Raw genomic sequence first — 12,163 nt, 5'->3', positions numbered from 1 at the left:
TCTATCTCTCACAGCCTCGTTTCACCTGTGTTAAATTCAGTATGCTGTATAATCTGACAAAAGTCTATAACCAAAAGTGTTTGGTATCAGTGATGACAAACCAGGTTTGATGTGTAGGTACAAATGCACCATTTGTGAATTAAAGACAAGCATACATTTGATTTGAGAGAGGAATTTGGACAGCGGTTCTTGAATATTCATCATTAAATCTATTCCCAACACAAACAATCTGTTCTGTTACATATCATATAGCACATTAGTCATATGGACTATTTTATGGTGTGTTTTGTTCCTTTAGGTTTTATTGTATGAAAAGAAGCAGCTTGGGTGTTCTGTCTAACATCTCATTTAGTTTTTCACCAAAAAAAAAACAAAACCTGAGGGTGAGTAAATGATGATTTTTTTATTTTTGTGTAAACTATTCTTCAAATCATATTATTCCTCTGGAGAAAGTTTTGCAGTTTTTGACAGTCCCCATAATGTAGTTTTTAATAAAGCCACAATCATTTCAGTGTGTGGCAGGATTCAGAGTGTCTACATGCATGCTATGGTGTGTGCGTGTGTGTTTTCTGAGACTTTTGTGTGTTGTTATTGGACTGTTGTTCTCTTGAGTCTGGTTAGTGCTGAAGTTCGCGTGTGGGTATCGTCTTTCACATGTTCCACCCGAACCCTAGAGAAAAGGACGCCCTTCTACCAGAAGCCTTTTCCAACCACAGGCCCGGGAACAGACAGAATAAAAGGAATTATGTTTCCCCGTCCTTAAATGCTGGGAGTCCTCTTTGATTCTCCCAAGATAATAGCTATTAGACTTCAGTTACACTTTGTAGTACAATTCGGTTCTCACAAACTCATAAAAGTAAAGAACAAACTGGAATCTATCAGTCTCCCTGGAGAGAGGACAGCTGTGTGTGAAACATTACCCTGCTAAAGAAAAACAGCATATGTTGGGTTTTGGATGCTGGTCTCCACTATGATATGGTGGTATTACCATTAAAGGAACAGTTCACATGCAAATTAAAACCCTTTTACCTCAAATTTGAATGATTTCCTTCTTCACACAAAAGGAGAAATTCTAAGTTCATGCTGCTTTTTTGGTACAATGGATCTGTATAATACGACATTGCCAAGCTCTGAAACTGACAAAGGTACCATAAAAGTCTATAAACGCATGTGTTCTCTTGTCAAATGATGCTTTGTGTGTGAAACAGGCTGACAATGCTTGTTTTAAGCACAAATGTAACACAATTTTATGAGGTTTGGAAAAAACAATAAACCACTAAGAAAAATGTATTATAGTAGTCAACATTTGAAGCGGATCAAGAAAGTTAATCATAGTTGTCCTAAGACAAGAATGCAATTTGGTTTAGGTTTTAGGACAACTTATGAAAGGTTTTGATGAAATGTTGACTAGTGTATAATATATTCTCTAAAACAAGTCTTACCGCATCATGCAATTTAGCTTTTCAGGTACATTTTCTTGTTTTAAGAATAATTACTAAGAAAATTATTTCAGTGTGAATGAACTCTCATTGGTTATTTTACATGTGGCGCAGACAGTCACTTCCTGTTTAAGTGGACGGTTAGAAATTACTACAAAGACGACCAGACTTTATGCTGACAGTCAATTCAGACATTACTCTGTGCCAGCCTAAACACTGCTAGACGGAGACATCTGCTCTCTATTCTAGCAGTGTCAGTCCAAACAGATATACACCCGCATCCATCTTCCACAGCATTGTTACTTTGTTCTCAAGACATAATGGCAATCTTGAAGATATGAATCTATTGCACATTCCTTTTTACACCTGTGAATTATTAATACATTTAACAATTTATGCATTGCAAACTAATGAGTCCAACAGAGCAACAGTGGGAAAGAAGAAAACCACAATTAATTTACTTTATAAGCAAAACTGCATGAGATATTAAACTTGTTTTCAGATAACATACATGTATATGCTGAACTGAAGTATATTTTTTCTTATATATATTGTTACACACTGACATTAATCTGTAGTCCAGGTTACTTTTTTCTATTGATTAGTTAGGTAACATTATAGCTTTACTGTTACATGTCTTTCTCTATTTTTAAAGTGATAAAATTAATACTGACGTCTTACCAGGCTATTTTACTACACCTACTTTGAGTTGCTAGATGGTGCCAATGAGCAATTCTTATTTGAACTTCAATGAAATGAGAGGAACAGCAGAGCAATAGGAAAGACCTAAAAGTAGCATCAATACAGTATGTTGACATGAACAAGCCAAATATTTATTATTTATATTATTTAGTCATTTAGCAAACGCTTTTATCCAAAGCGACTTATAAATGAGGACAACAGAAGCAATCAATTGTAGTATTAAAACAACTAAAAACAGATCCAAAACAAAAAGCTAAAACTTTATAAATACTACCTATAAACATTTTAAAAATAAAGAAATTAAATAAACATGACAAATGCATACAACAAAATTTCAAAACTTAACATTTAAATGAAAAACAAAAATAAAGCTAAAAACAATTCAAAATATTAAAGAACAAAAGGCATGAGTATAATAATGATTCTAACATAACACTAAGCCAAACACCAAATATACAGTTAATATAAAAGAAAGTATTAAAAAGTATTAAAGTATTAAAAATGACAGCATAATGCTGAAAATGACCATTTAGAATCAATTATTCCAGAGAGCTATAAATTTAAGATAAATTGTTTTATTATGCTTCCCATTTAAATAGTTTGAATGATGTTTAGATAACTTTACTGGAAAACAACAAAAGCAGTGATGCAGGTGCAGCGGTGGCTGGTTTACACAGACCCCAAACATGGGCAGATGTGTTTACTAACCTGTGTTCAGATGAGCATCAGGACGGGGTGTGTGTTTATACTACAGCCTGCGTCACTCCTGTACTGTTGTGTTTATGGCGTCTCTCTCATGGTGTCTCTTTCTCTGTCTGGCTCAAGGACAGGAAGCGCATACCACTGTCCAATATCTATGGAAAATATATCTTACGGTCACATTCAACACACACTTCCTGTACACTCCATCCCACCTCCATCTGAATATACACTCATTCTTTCATCTCTAACAATACTGCAAGCATTGTTACTCTTTCAACACTTTAAATTGCATGCAGACACCTGTATCCTGTGTGGCGGGCGTCGTGATGTACGTCTCTTAACATCCTGAGCCTTCAGGGCTTTTACCATTGGGCTGATGCTTTCCCGTGGGATACAGAGTGGTCTTCATCCATGGGAAGCATTAGGACATATTCATTGCATTGCTTCAATCGAGCAGGTTAATGGGCTTGTGATACAGTATGCTATGTTAGCAGGTTATTGGAATGCTAAGCTAGCAGTTTCACTGGCAAGTGGTATGTAAATTAAGTAACTGTTAGCTTGCGAGCTAACTGGGAAACAGAATGAGAATGTTTCATTGGATCATTTTAGCTATATGATATTTGACATATTGCTTAAAATATTTTAAAACTGGACATTTGTATTATTTAGGTAGCTAATAAGATCTAACTTTATTTTATTTATTTTTTTTTTTTTTATTTTCTGCTGTCTTCTACAGATCCCCTTTTGGCAACCATGTTTTGAATTATGAATTGCATGAAATGTCTCTGAGTGCAACAACTGTGTTTATGAATTTTGTTTTTTTAGATACGTTTGCTGTTTAGAGACATAAACTGTGTCCCAGTTAGCCTAACTGTACTATGCCCTAAAATATGCAGTCTTTTTGTAAAGAAAAAGTACATACTTTTGAGTATGTAGCAGAAGGTTAGGCAAGTTTTGAATACACTACCATACTTAGCCTAACAGATTGACCTTTGGGCTGGTTTTGTTACACAGACCTGGCAACGCTGTCCTTTAGACACATAATGCTGCCGCATAGGTATGTGCATCCTACCATTGTATAAAATGGCCTATCAATCATCTTATCTCAGTTAACATCTATACACATTCCTCCAGGAGCATTTCTAGAGGGCCCCCATCATATTTTGATAGCCTGTTATGGATATAGAGATAGAATACTGTTCAACTGTCTTTAAGCGTTGTTGCTTCATCATTGACAAGCATTACAGTTCATCAACTGTTGACCATTAAAACCATTTCTAAAGGATTTCCAGTAGCAGGGTTGCCAAGTTTGCAGGTTTCCCGCAGAATTTAGCTATTTGTAAACTTTTGCAGTTGATTGATTTTCTTCTCGCAGTTTAATGACTTGACATATTTAATAAATTGTAATTGATTGAAATGGGTGTGTTGAAATATTATACCATGTTGAAACTGATCTCTTTTATGAAAACAGACATTCAAGTAAAAATGTTCAGGTGAGGTCGAGTTCATAAAATGCATAACAGTGCATACCAGTTTTAGGTATGGGAGTGGCATATGTTGAGTTTTGATATTTGTATAGCATCTTAGGGCTGGTTTTGTTTCACAAACCTGGCAACCCTTTCCAGTAGTTTGTTTTGCCCACATTTCATTAAGATTTAGTGGTCTAAACATGCCACTAATAGAAGGCAACAAATTATCAATAGAGACCCACAGGGACCATTACAGTTTCCATTATAAACTTATTTTTCTTCATCAGAGAAGTTTTGTTTCCTACATTATAGTGGATTGTAGGTAAATCCACCTCATCCAGCACTCTTTTAGTTGTCTGCCTCATAAAGTATACCATTTTAGTGTGAGAAACGACTACAAATGATTCAGGTGCAAGTGAACTGTCCAAATAAAGCAGAAGCAATCGCAAACCATAGACATTTTTGATGAGTACAAATGGAACGCTCCATTAACCATTGGCCTCACACACCTGCCCTGTTTGTAGTTTTTTTGATTCATGTTCATAATTCTGGATGGTATGCTCTTCCAAACTGCAATGGGTTGTGGACAATATTAGCCGTTAGAGTATTTCCATCAATAGTAAGGCAAGGCAAGGCAAGGCAAGTTTATTTACATAGCACATTTCATACACAATGGTAATTCAAGGTGCTTTACATGAAAGAAAGTAAAATAGTCATAAAAAAATAATATTGATCACAGCAATAAAAATAAGGAGTTGAAGAAAAAAATACCATAATAATAAAAACAATACATTTAAAAACAAATATTCTCAAGCTTTGTTCAAACTCTTCCGCACTACGTGACCGGGAAAAAAAATAGTACACCATCTGGGTACGTTTGCGATACTCATTTCGACACACTATGATTTAGGATTCACTAACTCTAAATTAGAATACTATTTTGGACAGATAGTATGTGAATCACAATAGTATGCAGAAACAACCATAGAGAGTATGCCAAAGAATGAAAGTGAGAGAGCAGGGTGGCCCAGATAGTGACACAAGCTTGTGTCTGTGTTTTCTCGCTGGACCAGAGAAGATGCAGTGATTCTGTAAATGAAGCATGCTGCTCTTGGCGCACCCTGCTCTCTGAGTATGCGCATCTGTGTTTATGTGTGTGTGTGTGTGTGTGTGTGTGTGTGAGTCAGAAAGAGAGAAAGACACAGACTTCTTTCAGCAGAGACCACCGTTCCTGCTACCGATCAGACAAACTTCATCTGATGGGCTGACAGAGATGCTTGCTCCACACATCGGCTCCCAAAAACAACAATGTGCTATCAGCCCTCATATACACTTCAACACAGACACACGGTAGCCATATGTGCCATACACAAACACTCATCTCAGCTCATTTGATAGAAGCCTAGACAAGCAGAAATAGCTGTGCGTGATTTTACAACCCTCCTTATCACTGTCATTCAGCATGTGGGCACTGTGTCTAGCAATGTGTGCTTTGATGCCAACATTCATCAATTACTCACACACAATATCCGTCCAAACGCAGCGCTGTGACGTTCCGATTACACTGCCAGATCTGTTAGCACAAGTGCTAATAGATAAGTGAGCGCTGACATGAAGAGTCTGATGGGCGTGTGGCACCGGTCACATCTTTCCACTGAGGCCTCGGCTGCTGTGATGCAGATTAAAGCCAGACGTGACTAAGACGTTTCCTTTCGCACAGGAGTGAATCAACAACTTCCTCTGTGATCAAGCACAGAGATGGATCAATCATGATCCTGCTTATGACGTCATGAAGAGGTTCATTTAAGGTATTGCTGTAAGTGATATCGTTAACTTCACCCAGCTATGTTCAGAATGCCTCACTAGCATAATATGCTTGTTGTTGTTGGATGTATACTAATACGTGAATTTCCTGTATTCTCAGAATGCTTAGATGATCTACTTCACTGGCCAAAATGAGCAGAATACAGAACGTACTGCATGGAATATTGTACCCCACAGCAAAAAGTGCTTGAGATGTGTTGAACACTCTCAAATGTTTTATTTAGCATTAGCAGCACAACTGTTTTGAACAATGATAAGAAATGTTTCTTGAGCAGCAAATCAGTATATTAGAATGATTTCTGAAGGATCGTGTGACACTGAAGACTGGAGTAATGATGCAGAAAATTCAGCTTTGCATTATTGTGATTTGATCAAAAAACAAATGCAACCTTGGTGAACATAAGATACATCAGAAACATATATTATTTATTTATTTTTTAAGTATTGAATGGTAGTGTACTTGCCCTCATGTCATTCCAATTCTGTATGGCTTTCCTCAGTGCAACATAATAGGAAATTATAATTTTTATGCATTTTTTCTATAAAATTAAAGTGACATTGTTAATTGTCAGTGGAAGGTTACTTACTGTACAGTTACTTTAAGACTTGTTTAAAATAAACAAGATCTGAATCCTATTATAATAATTTGTACAGTGAAGTGATAATGAAGTGGTGCATTTTCAGTTTTGAAATCGTGTGATCATCTGTGAGTAAACAAAATTGACACGAACGATATGTGATTCTGAATAAACATAACTTGTTTTTCACACACACACACACTTTTTTCATTAAAGAATGTATGTAATTTAATGTTTTTACAAAACACCTTAAGTGATAATTATAAAGCAGGGTTTATGTTTGATCAATTTTGAATGCTCACATTTCACTATTTGTTTTCAGAATAGTGTGCATGTACATTTTCCGGTATGCATGCAATAGTACGCAAATCTCATACAACTTTTATCAAATAATTTGTAAACTATGTGTTTTACTGAAGGGAAGGGGTGTTCATAGGCCAAACATGATTGCTATGTTTATTAATATAAACAACTGAAATAAACAATTCTTCCGTCTTTTAACAGTTGCCAAGCAACTGAGCAACTTGCTGCATTATTATAGCATGTGTTTACTGGCTTTTTTACAGAGGCTTGGAGTGTTACTCATCCAATTAGACGTTAACAGAACTTTGTTTTATAAATGTGGATTATATTACAGAGCACAAAATGTGACATAATATAGCCCAGAAGGCAAAGCACTTGACTCGACCTTACATTTCCAGTTTGATGGATGAACCATAAATGATATTATTCGTGATTTATAACATCTCATTCTCGATTTATGATTTTATTGCATTGCATTGCCAAAAAAAAATTTCAACAAAATTCGAGAATCGGACATGACTCAAATTATAAATGGAGCACAATAAATTCATGCGACAACAACTATAGTTTCACATTTTAAATAGGGGGTATGCTATTGTATGCAGTAAGCAGTACACTAGCATCCCATTCTGAACAAAGTCACCAGCTCCATTCATTCATTAGTTGTTTTTTCACCTCCTCCCTCCATACCCTCAACACTCAGCTTTGTAGACTTCCAGATGGTCCCCTGTGGCCCTCTAGTGGCCCTCATATTAACTGCACATCTTGTCATATTCATTTAATAACTGACTGACTGACTCAGTCTAAGTTCTAGTAACTTGATAGTGGCCTTCTAAGGGAACTTTACAGGGTTTTAAACCAACTTGAGTGGGATTCCACATCACAGGAAGTAAACATGCTCAGTCTGAAGGACACAGCAGAGGGAACAAGTATATCAATATATTTCTTAACATCAATTGGATGGGAATTACCCATATTTTTTAAGTTTTTTAACAAAACAAAGATTACTGCAGTACATTTAGCAAGAAAATGCCATTTCAGTCTTTCCACTTCAAAATTTCATTTTAATTCAATGCGCTACTTGTTGTTTCTTTGTAATTATTTGCGAAATTTTGCAATTTCTAAGTGAAAACTGATTCAAAGTAAGTCCTGCTGTCTTCAGTGTAGGCTGTTGGCATGTGTATACAGACTACATCAGATAGTGTAGGTGAGCATTCAAATTCATGACCATTACATAATGACACATTACATTAAAATTTGTGACCGTTACATGTTCCAAATGAACGTTGTAAATGAACTAATATTTACATATCCCCACAATAATACAGTTTTTGCTTGATTTTTGATCAAAATATTTCTTTGAGCATATGAGGTGATCACATGAGGCTTTCAAAAACATTAAAAATCTTACCAACCCCAAACTTTTGAATGGTAGCATATTTGCCATCATGTCATTCCAAACCTGCATGACTTTCTTCAGTGGAACACAATAAAACTAACTGTCAACTTCTACTCATATCCACTGCTAAGTGTGTGAAGGAAACCTGTGAATCAGAACGCTTCAGGCTCTGCACCGTTATTACTCACTGTGTCCCTTTGATTTGTTTGCTACTGAGACTCAACATTTGTTTCACCACTCTTGAGTATTATTTGTGTAATATATAGTATTATTCTCTAAATAAATGGTGCAGAACATGTCATGATGAATAATGCTGCTACACTACAATCCAGAATTAACAGATGTAGTGAAGGTGCGAGCACAATGGTATAACACAAATCATCCCGAGGCCAAAAACTCACTCAGTGTCACACAACATTAGGACCAACATGCTGGGATTCTAATGTCCCTTATAGAAAGTTTATGAACAGGACTGGTGTCTGTCTGACCATGCAGAAAACAGAGAAATTGTTCACCCAAAAATTCTCTGTAAATTTACTCAATCAATTACACTGTAATGTACATGAGTTTGTTTCTTCATCTGAACATTTGGAGAAATTTTGCATTACATCACTTGCTCAGCAATGGATCCTCTGCAGTGAATGGGTGCCATCAGAATGAGAGTTGGGTTTCTCCAAAACTAAAAAAAATAAAAAATCTTGGATGGCCTGAATGTTAATTTTCACCAAATATTCATGTATGGGTTTACCATTCCTTTAAAGAAAGCCACAGACTAGCACTTTTGCAAAAGCAACTTGTCTACATTGACTGCATCTGAAATACAGCCTGACACGCGCAGAAACACGAGGACCATCATCACATTATATAAATAATCTTTCTCCTCCTTCCTAATTGAGTGACTAATATCAGTGAAATAGGCTTATATAACAAGCCCACATATTGAGAAAATGCAGTTAGCCTCCTCGCTCTGGCACGGATTAGTTTTATATTGCTCTATCCCATCAGTCTTTCTCAGTCTAATCTACAGCTTGACTCATGTACTGGACCACCAACAGCTCGGCATGGACATGGATGAGTGCTGGTATAACAGATATCATGAAACGGAGCCATGCATTTATATATTCTCATCATTTTGAACATCTTGCCTTAGTTTTATATGCACAGCATGGCTTGTGGTAAAAAAAAAAGAAAAAGAAAAAAGCATTCCTTCCATCCAAATTCAGCATGAGCTTGGATTTAAAATAGCACTTATCTGTTTACAACTTAAAAATGTTGCTCTTGTCATAAAAATTAAGAGGTTAGTTAGATTCACGCTCAGGCCGTCCAAGATGTAGATGAGTTTGTTTCGTCATCAGAACACATTTAGAGAAATTTAGCATTGCTTCACTTGTTCACCAATGAATCTTTTACAGTGAATGGTTTTGGCTTTACAAGATATTACTTTTTGGATTAGAGTCATGTGGATTACTCGTGGATTATTGTGATGTTTTTATCAGCTGTTTGGACTCTCATTCTGCCGGCACCCATTCACTGCAGAGGATCCATTGGTGAGCAACTGATGTAATGCTAAATTTCTCCAAAATGTTCTGATGAAGAAAAAAAAAAAAACTCATCTGCATCTTTAATGGCCTTAGAGTGAGTAAATTTCAACCTTTATTATTAATAGTTTGGCACAGAAAACTAGAATTATTTATACAAGAATTTTCTTCATCCTGTACTGCTGTGTTTATTAATATGCTGACCAATTTGTGCCAAGATTTCTTTGCAAGAAAAGGCACTGTGATATGTAAAAGGAAGCACTTAACAACTGTGTGTTCAGGGTCATACAGTCTTTCGAGAAAAACAACTTCAGGCTAGAATAAACCTTTCATGGTACATTTTCCTCTGATTAAAGTTAGAAGATGCTTCATTTGCGCTGGTTTCTTTAGTAGATGGTTTAATTTGAATCAAACACAACACTTCCTCAGAGAGGGTCAAACTATTGTTCTTAAACTGTGATTTAAGCACGTAATATTGGCACGTAAAATTGGTTTATTTAATCCCCAAAGTCTTTTTACTCACATTTGGTGCTCTCCAGTTTTTTTTCCTGGGCTGACATATTACCTATTAGAATGGGATTGATGAAAAGATTGTTGTTATTTGAAGAAGAAGAAGAAGAAGAAGAAGAAGAAGAAGAAGAAGAAAAATAGCTTTTATTAATATAGCTATTCAAGTGAATTAGGGGGTGGGGCATTCTCAGACTAGAGAGCATTTGATTGGACAAACATTTGTACATACCCCTGAGTGCAAGATGAGTCATCGTTTTTTATTGTTTCTTTTCCAGAAGAGAAAAAACTTTTTAAAAAGGAAACATTTAAAAAAATAAAATAAAATAAATAAATAAAAGCTAAATTTAGGAGTACAGTAGCATAAATGGCCTTAAAGTTTAGGGTGTGTGATTTTGAAGCCCGAGTTGTGGTGTGTTGCAGTGACAGATGTGAACACATGTGGGCAGTGTGGTGCAGAAGCAGGGCTCTTGATGCTCTATCACATTCAGCACAAAGGCTCATCCATTTGCTATTCATTCACTGAAGTCTGCCGGATCCTCTGTGCCGTGGGTGCAGAAATTGACACAATGTCTGCTTGTAACCACCGTGTCAACGCTGCTGCTCAGATGAAATGGACAGCGGATAGTGAATGAGTAATGAATGCTTGTAATGAGTTATTACAAATTGAAACAACAGTTTGCTGGATAAGTGTACTGTATGTATTTAGTGGATGTGTGCTGTAATAGTAGTAAAAATAGAGATAGTAGTGGCAATGATAGTACTAGTCAATGAATGAATTTCATAAAGCCTGTCAAGAATACATACAGTATATCCCGGTCAAAATTACATTTTGCTTAGAAATGAAGGCTGTTAAGCTCATGTGGGGAATAAATGCCTGAAAATATACAGAACCACGAATGTGAAGTTCCCACAAGGATATGTAAGACAATGTGTGTGTGTGTTACAGTAACAGGAGAGAAGTGTGGGGTGAATGGCTGGTCAGAGCCTCTCAGTGGGAGTACCATGATCAGGACAGCGAAGAAGAGAAACAAGACTGAACACAGTCACATGTTCTGTACACATAAAAGCCCTTTAGAGCTATCTGTATCTGTAACTCTGTAGAAAAAAACTGACATGGAGGAGACTGGGATGAGTTTCCTCAATAACCGTAAGGCTTAAATGCTGGTTTTCTCTATCAGAGTTATGTTGGTATCAACCATGTAGTTTTAGATGTAAATTATATTTGATTTAGATGCACTAAAATGTCAATAGACCCTTTTAGGGCCGACGTTAGTTACGTCACAGCACTAGCTGGAGGCAAAACAAAGCGAAAACTGGAGGTGGTCAATTCAAACCAGCACAGATTCGGCTACAAGGAGCTTAAAATATCATCTTCTTGTGATGTTGGGTGCCAGAATCGATGTTGTAGAGGCTCCAATTTGAAATTTTAAGGCATACCTGATGCCACTGCCAGACAAAAAAAAACTGACGACAGCTGTGGTGAAACTAAATAAAACGAGTGGACTGGACAGAAACGATTGTCAAAAATGCTTGCATCACACTCTTCTTATCAGAAAAGGTTCAATAAATTCTTGTCTTTTGTTGTTATGAGTTAACATCTTATAAATCTTATAAAGATTTCTTATGCATCTCACCACTATGCAGTGTATGAAATAATGTCTGTGTGCATGTGTGTAAAAAACAACAAACTGATTTATAT

Source organism: Barbus barbus (genome assembly GCF_936440315.1).
Source record: "Barbus barbus genome assembly, chromosome: 4".
Taxonomy (NCBI): domain Eukaryota; kingdom Metazoa; phylum Chordata; class Actinopteri; order Cypriniformes; family Cyprinidae; genus Barbus; species Barbus barbus.
This window is presented reverse-complemented; position numbering follows the sequence as displayed.